A 6,912-nucleotide genomic window follows, 5' to 3' on the forward strand; every position below is an offset into this window, starting at 1 on the left:
AGCAGATCAACAAAACCAAGAGTTGGTTTTTTGAAAAAATAAAATTGACAAACCTCTAGCCAGGCTTCTCAAAAAGAAAAGGGAGATGACCCAAATAGATAAAATCATGAACGAAAATGGAATTATTACAACCAATCCCTCAGAGATACAAACAATTATCAGGGAATACTATGAAAAATTATATGCCAACAAATTGGACAACCTGGAAGAAATGGACAAATTCCTGAACACCCACACTCTTCCAAAACTCAATCAGGAGGAAAGAGAAAGCTTGAACAGACCCATAACCAGCGAAGAAATTGAATCGGTTATCAAAAATCTCCCAACAAATAAGAGTCCAGGACCAGATGGCTTCCCAGGGGAGTTCTACTAGACGTTTAAAGCAGAGATAATACCTATCCTTCTCAAGCTAGTCCAAGAAATAGAAAGGGAAGGAGAACTTCCAGACTCATTCTATGAAGCCAGTATTACTTTGATTCGTAAACCAGACAGAGACCCAGTAAAAAAAGCAAACTACAGGTCAGTATCCCTGATGAATATGGATGCAAAAATTCTCAATAAGATACTAGCAAATCGAATTCAACAGCATATAAAAAGAATTATTCACCATGATCAAGTGGGATTCATTCCTGGGATGCAGGGCTGGTTCAACATTCGCAAATCAATCAACGTGATACATCACATTAATAAAAGATAAGACCATATGATCCTGTCAATCGATGCAGAAAGGGCCTTTGACAAAATCCAGCACCCTTTCTTAATAAAAACCCTTGAGAAAGTTGGGATAGAAGGAACATACTTACACATCACAAAAGCCATTTATGAAAAGCCCACAGCTAACATCATCCTCAATGGGGAAAAACTGAGAGCTTTTTCCCTGAGATCAGGAACACGACAAGGATGCCCACTCTCACCGCTGTTGTTTAACATAGTGTTGGAAGTTCTAGCATAAGCAATCAGACAACAAAAGGAAATCAAAGGCATCAAAATTGGCAAAGATGAAGTCAAGCTTTCGCTTTTTGCAGATGACATGATATTATATATGGAAAACCCGATAGACTCCACCAAAAGTCTGCTAGAACTGATACATGAATTCAGCAAAGTTGCAGGATACAAAATCAATGTACAGAAATCAGTTGCATTCTTATACACTCATAATGAAGCAACAGAAAGACAAATAAAGAAACTGATGCCATTCACAATTGCACCAAGAAGCATAAAATACCTAGGAATAAACCTAACCAAAGATGTAAAAGATCTGTATGCTGAAAACTATAGAAAGCTTATGAAGGTAATTGAAGGAGATATAAAGAAATGGAAAGACATTCCCTGCTCATGGATTGGAAGAATAAATATTGTCAAAATGTCAATACTACCCAAAGCTATCTACACATTCAATGCAACCCCAATCAAAATTGCACCAGCATTCTTCTCGAAACTAGAACAAACAATCCTAAAATTCATATGGAACCACAAAAGGCCCCGAATAGCCAAAGTAATTTTGAAGAAGAAGACCAAAGCAGGAGGCATCACAATCCCAGATTTTAGCCTCTACTACAAAGCTGTCATCATCAAGACAGCGTGGTATTGGCACAAAAACAGACACATAGACCAGTGGAATAGAATAGAAACCCCAGAACTAGACCCACAAACGTATGGCCAACTCATCTTTGACAAAGCAGGAAAGAACATCCAGTGGAAAAAAGACAGTCTCTTTAACAAATGGTGCTGGGAGAACTGGACAGCAACATGCAGAAGGTTGAAACTAGACCACTTTCTCACACCATTCACAAAAATAAACTCAAAATGGATAAAGGACCTGAATGTGAGACAGGAAACTATCAAAACCCTAGAGGAGAAAGCAGGAAAAGACCTCTCTGACCTCAGCCGTAGCAATCTCTTACTCGACACATCCCCAAAGGCAAGGGAATTAAAAGGAAAAATGAATTACTGGGACCTTATGAAGATAAAAAGCTTCTGCACAGCAAAGGAAACAACCAACAAAACTAAAAGGCAACCAACGGAATGGGAAAAGATATTCGCAAATGACATATCGGACAAAGGGCTAGTATCCAAAATCTATAAAGAGCTCACCAAACTCCACACCCAAAAAACAAATAACCCAGTGAAGAAATGGGCAGAAAACATGAATAGACACTTCTCTAAAGAAGACATCTGGATGGGCAACAGGCACATGAAAAGATGTTCAACATCGCTCCTTATCAGGGAAATACAAATCAAAACCACACTCAGATATCACCTCACGCCAGTCAGAGTGGCCAAAATGAACAAATCAGGAGACTATAGATGCTGGAGAGGATGTGGAGAAACCGGGAACCCTCTTGCACTGTTGGTGGGAATGCAAATTGGTGCAGCCACTCTAGAAAGCAGTGTGGAGGTTCCTCAGAAAATTAAAAATAGACCTACCCTATGATCCAGCAATAGCACTGCTAGGAATTTCCCCAAGGGATACAGGAGTACTGATGCATAGGGGCACTTGTACCTCAATGTTTATAGCAGCACTCTCAACAATAGCCAAATTGTGGAAAGAGCCTAAATGTCCATCAACTGATGAATGGATAAAGAAATTGTGGTTTATATACACAATGGAATACTACGTGGCAATGAGAAAGAATGAAATATGGCCTTTTGTAGCAACGTGGATGGAACTGGAGAGTGTGATGCTAAGTGAAATAAGCCATACAGAGAAAGACAGATACCATATGGTTTCACTCTTATGTGGATCTTGAGAAACTTAACAGAAACCCATGGGGGAGGGGAAGGGAAAAAAAAAAAAAAGAGGTTAGAGTGGGAGAGAGCCGACGCATAAGAGACTGTTAAAAACTGAGAACAAACTGAGGGTTGATGGGGTGTGGGAGGGAGGGGAGGGTGGGTGATGGGTATTGAGGAGGGCACCTTTTGGGATGAGCACTGGGTGTTGTATGGAAACCAATTTGACAATAAATTTCATATATTGGAAAAAAAAAGAAAACTTAAAATTTAAAGGATATATCAAATATCAAGTATTGGGCAAGGATGTAAAGCAACTAGAACTCTCATATACTGATGGTAGGGAAGCAAAATGGGATAGCCAGTTCGGAAAACAATTTGGGATTTTCCAACAAAGTAAAATGTGCACTAGCAATCCCACTCATAGGTATTTGTCCCCACAAAAATGAAAACATATGTTCAAAGACTTTCACCCAATTAGTCTTAGCAACTTTATCCATAATAACCAAACACTGCAAACAACCCATGTGGCCCATCAACTGGTGAATGAATAGACAATACTCAATATCCACACAATAGAAAACTACTCAACAATAAAAAGAAACAAACTACTGACACATGAAACAATGCAGATGTATTATAAGCACATTATGCTAAACTGAAGAAGATGGGCACAAAAGATTACCTACTGAATCATTCTTTTTATATGTAACTCTAGAAAAGGCAAAACTATAGTAACAGAAAGCAGACAGATAATCTCCAGGGTCCAAGGGTGGGGGGAGAGGATTGACTGCAAAGGAAAATGAGGGGAATTTTAGAGATGATAGAAACATTCAATACTGTGATTGTGGTGGTGGTTATACAACTAAGGACATTTGTCAAGACCCAGAGAATTGTATACCTAAAATTGATAATGTTTCGTATCAAAAAAGCTGATAAAAGCTGATTTAAAAAAAAGTTCAATACCCAAGAAGGTTTTGAAAAATGAGAACAGAGTGGGAGTGAGACTACATTTTCCCTAAGTCATCTCACTAGGAAAACACCTTGATATATGGAGGGTAGTGTCAGAGAAAAGAGTTTTTCCAGTCACACTTGATTGAGTGTTAGTGATTTGGATCCTGGTAACAGAATATACATTTAGCTGGAGATTATTAGCCAGTAGTATTTAAGCCAGAGTGTCAGAAGTAGACAAACAGGGGAAATTGGTATGCTTCCAAGTAAGTGGGAAAAGAATGAACCATTCAGTAGATGGTATGGATAGAACTCACTAACCATTTAGAGAAAAAGAGTTCAATGTCATACCACACACAAAACCAAATGGATTAGAAATGTAAGTTTAAACAAGATGAGTTAACAAGATTAATTAAACAAGGTTATAAAAGTACTAAAATACAAAATATTTTTTTAATCTGGTAAGATCTATGTAAACAGGACACAAGACCCAGAAGAGCAGATCTGACTGCAATTAAAACTTAAAAATTCAGTAAAACAAAATACCATAAATAAAGCTCAGATGGCTCGATATATATATATATATATATATATATATATATATATATATATATATATATATTCTTATATATAACCTTAAGTATGCTTATATGTAATATGTATACTATATATATGTATGTGTGTATATACATATACTTGCAATATAAAGGATTAAAACATAAGTATCTGGGGCACCTGGGGGGCTCAGTTGGTTAAGCATCTGCCTTCGGCTCAGGTCATGATCTCACAGTTCGTGAGTTCGAGCCCCGCATTGGGCTCTGTGCTGAGAGCTTGGAGCCTGAAGCCTGCTTCAGATTCTGTGTCTCCCTCCCTCTCTGCCCCTTCCTCCCTCCCTCCCTCCCTCCCTCCCTCTCTCTCTCTCAAAAATAAATACTAAAAAAAAAATGCAGTATCTAAAACTCCTATTAATCAATAACAAAGTCAAACCACCCAACAGAACAATAGGTAAAGGATATGAACAGGCAATTTTCAGAAAAATAGATACATGAAAACATAGTTAATGATAAAATGTCAAACCAATAATATTAATCAAATAAACACAAGTCCAAATATTTTTTTCACTCATGAATAAGCATTTTTTTTAACTGACAATATTTGCTATTATCAGAATATGGCAAAGTGTCACTCCCATACACTGTGGGCAGGAGTATAAACCAGTGCTCAATTTCTTGGAGAAGTCTGGCAATAGCGATCAAAATTTAAATCTATAACCTTCAACTGGAAGTCTTCTTTATCCAATAACTTAACCACAGAAAATCTTAGAGAAGTCCCAAGTGTTACACTGAGCATTCTTTTATGTGTGTCTATTTGTAATAATGAAAAACTGAAAGCCTGACTCCCCATCAATACAGGGAAATAGGTTAAGTTATACCTCATCCATCTCTAGCCAGACATCTATGTTTTTGCCTAAAAAGCAGTCATTTCATCTGCTTCTAGTAACAGAACCCCTTTTCCTCTAGAAACTTCTCTTTCACCACCTGGAGAATGAGTTGATCACAAAGCTCCATCCCTCTTCATTAGGGTAGAAATGTGACTCAGTGAGAATAGAAGACACCATTTATAGTGACTGATCAAAGGACAAGCAAATGCTGGCAGAACCAACCAGATGCTAAAAAGTCTCTCTGCCTTCTGGGACCATAAAAACTGGGGATACTGAAGGCCATCTTTGCCACCACATGGAAAAAGCCAACCTGAAGATGAAGCCAAGACCAGAAAAGGCAAAATTAAAAGGATAGAACCACCCAACTATGCCCCAAATCAGCTCTCATTTTCAGACCTCCTGGCTCCAGGACCCAACCCTCTAAGCCTGTCTGAATTAGGTTTTTAATCACTTTAAATGAAAGAATTCTGACAATGGAGTATAACACAATCAATAAAAAGACTAAGATAGATCTGCATATATAGACATAGATTTCTATAATATGTTAAGAGAAAACAGCAAAAGTAATTTTCAGAACATTACATACTAGGCCTTTTGTAGTGTGTTCAAAGGATATATACTTTTCTATTAACAGTGAGAACTGGGAAAAGAGAATGTTCTCTTTAACACATATAAGACTGTAGAAATTTTGTACATATGATTTTTTTTTAACGTTTATTTACTCTTGAGACAGAGAGAGACAGAGCATGAACAGGGGAGGGGTAGAGAGGGAGGGAGACACAGAATCTGAAACAGGCTCCAGACTCTGAGCTGTCAGCACAGAGCCCAATGCGGGGCTCGAACTCACAGACCATGAGATCATGACCTGAGCCAAAGTCGGATGCTTAACTGACCGAGCCACCCAGGCGCCCCTGTACATATGATTTTTTAAATCACAGAATAAAATGTTATAAAATTAAATGCTATATATAAATTTACATCAAGGTCGAATCATCAATTTCCATAGAAGTCTATGGAATTTTTTGCCTAGAAAGTAATAGAACTAAAAAACAGCAAATTGAATTACAAAGCAACGTAAGTGGGATTACTCCTTAGGTGCTCATCAAAGTTTTATAGGTAAGTCAACCTCCCTCTGAAGAGCTAAATCTGGAAAGTGGGTATTTCTTCAACCTCCTACAACTAGAAGTTGCAGAAGTTCTAGAAAAGTGGGGTAGACACACTTGAGAACAAATTACCTATGGCTGAATAAATGAAAATAGATTCATGTATATATTTGTGGCATAATTACAGAATAAGAAACCAAAGGAGATACTTCTAGGAAATCTCAAAGAAAATACTCAAATCAAGGTACAGAACTTTGCTACCTGCCATGAATTCAAGGTTACACTAAGAGTAGACCAAAAAGGACATATAATTCATTCAACACTGAAGATAGTCCCTTTTCCATGTCAGTGTTTTCACCTCAAATGTTAAATCCACATCCTTCCAGAGCTCGCTCCTTTGACTCCCTGTACTAAGTCATCTAAGGTGTTCAAATCTTCACGACTGAGGCAAAATGTGGTCTACATAACTTAAATAAGAATGCATTAGGCCTACTCACTAATAACTTATCATGTGAATTAAAATGAATGTAAGTTTAGATTTAAACTGAGATAGAAATGAAATCTAAAAACCATCATGCTATAAAAAGGAATGAAGAAGGTATTAACTTTACTTACCCTGCTACTTGCCATTCTCTTGACACTCTACCAAGTTACAAGAGAATATATGAAATCTAAACTCCAAGATAA

This window comes from Felis catus, chromosome E2 (genome assembly GCF_018350175.1).
Source record: "Felis catus isolate Fca126 chromosome E2, F.catus_Fca126_mat1.0, whole genome shotgun sequence".
NCBI classification, from domain to species: Eukaryota; Metazoa; Chordata; class Mammalia; order Carnivora; family Felidae; genus Felis; species Felis catus.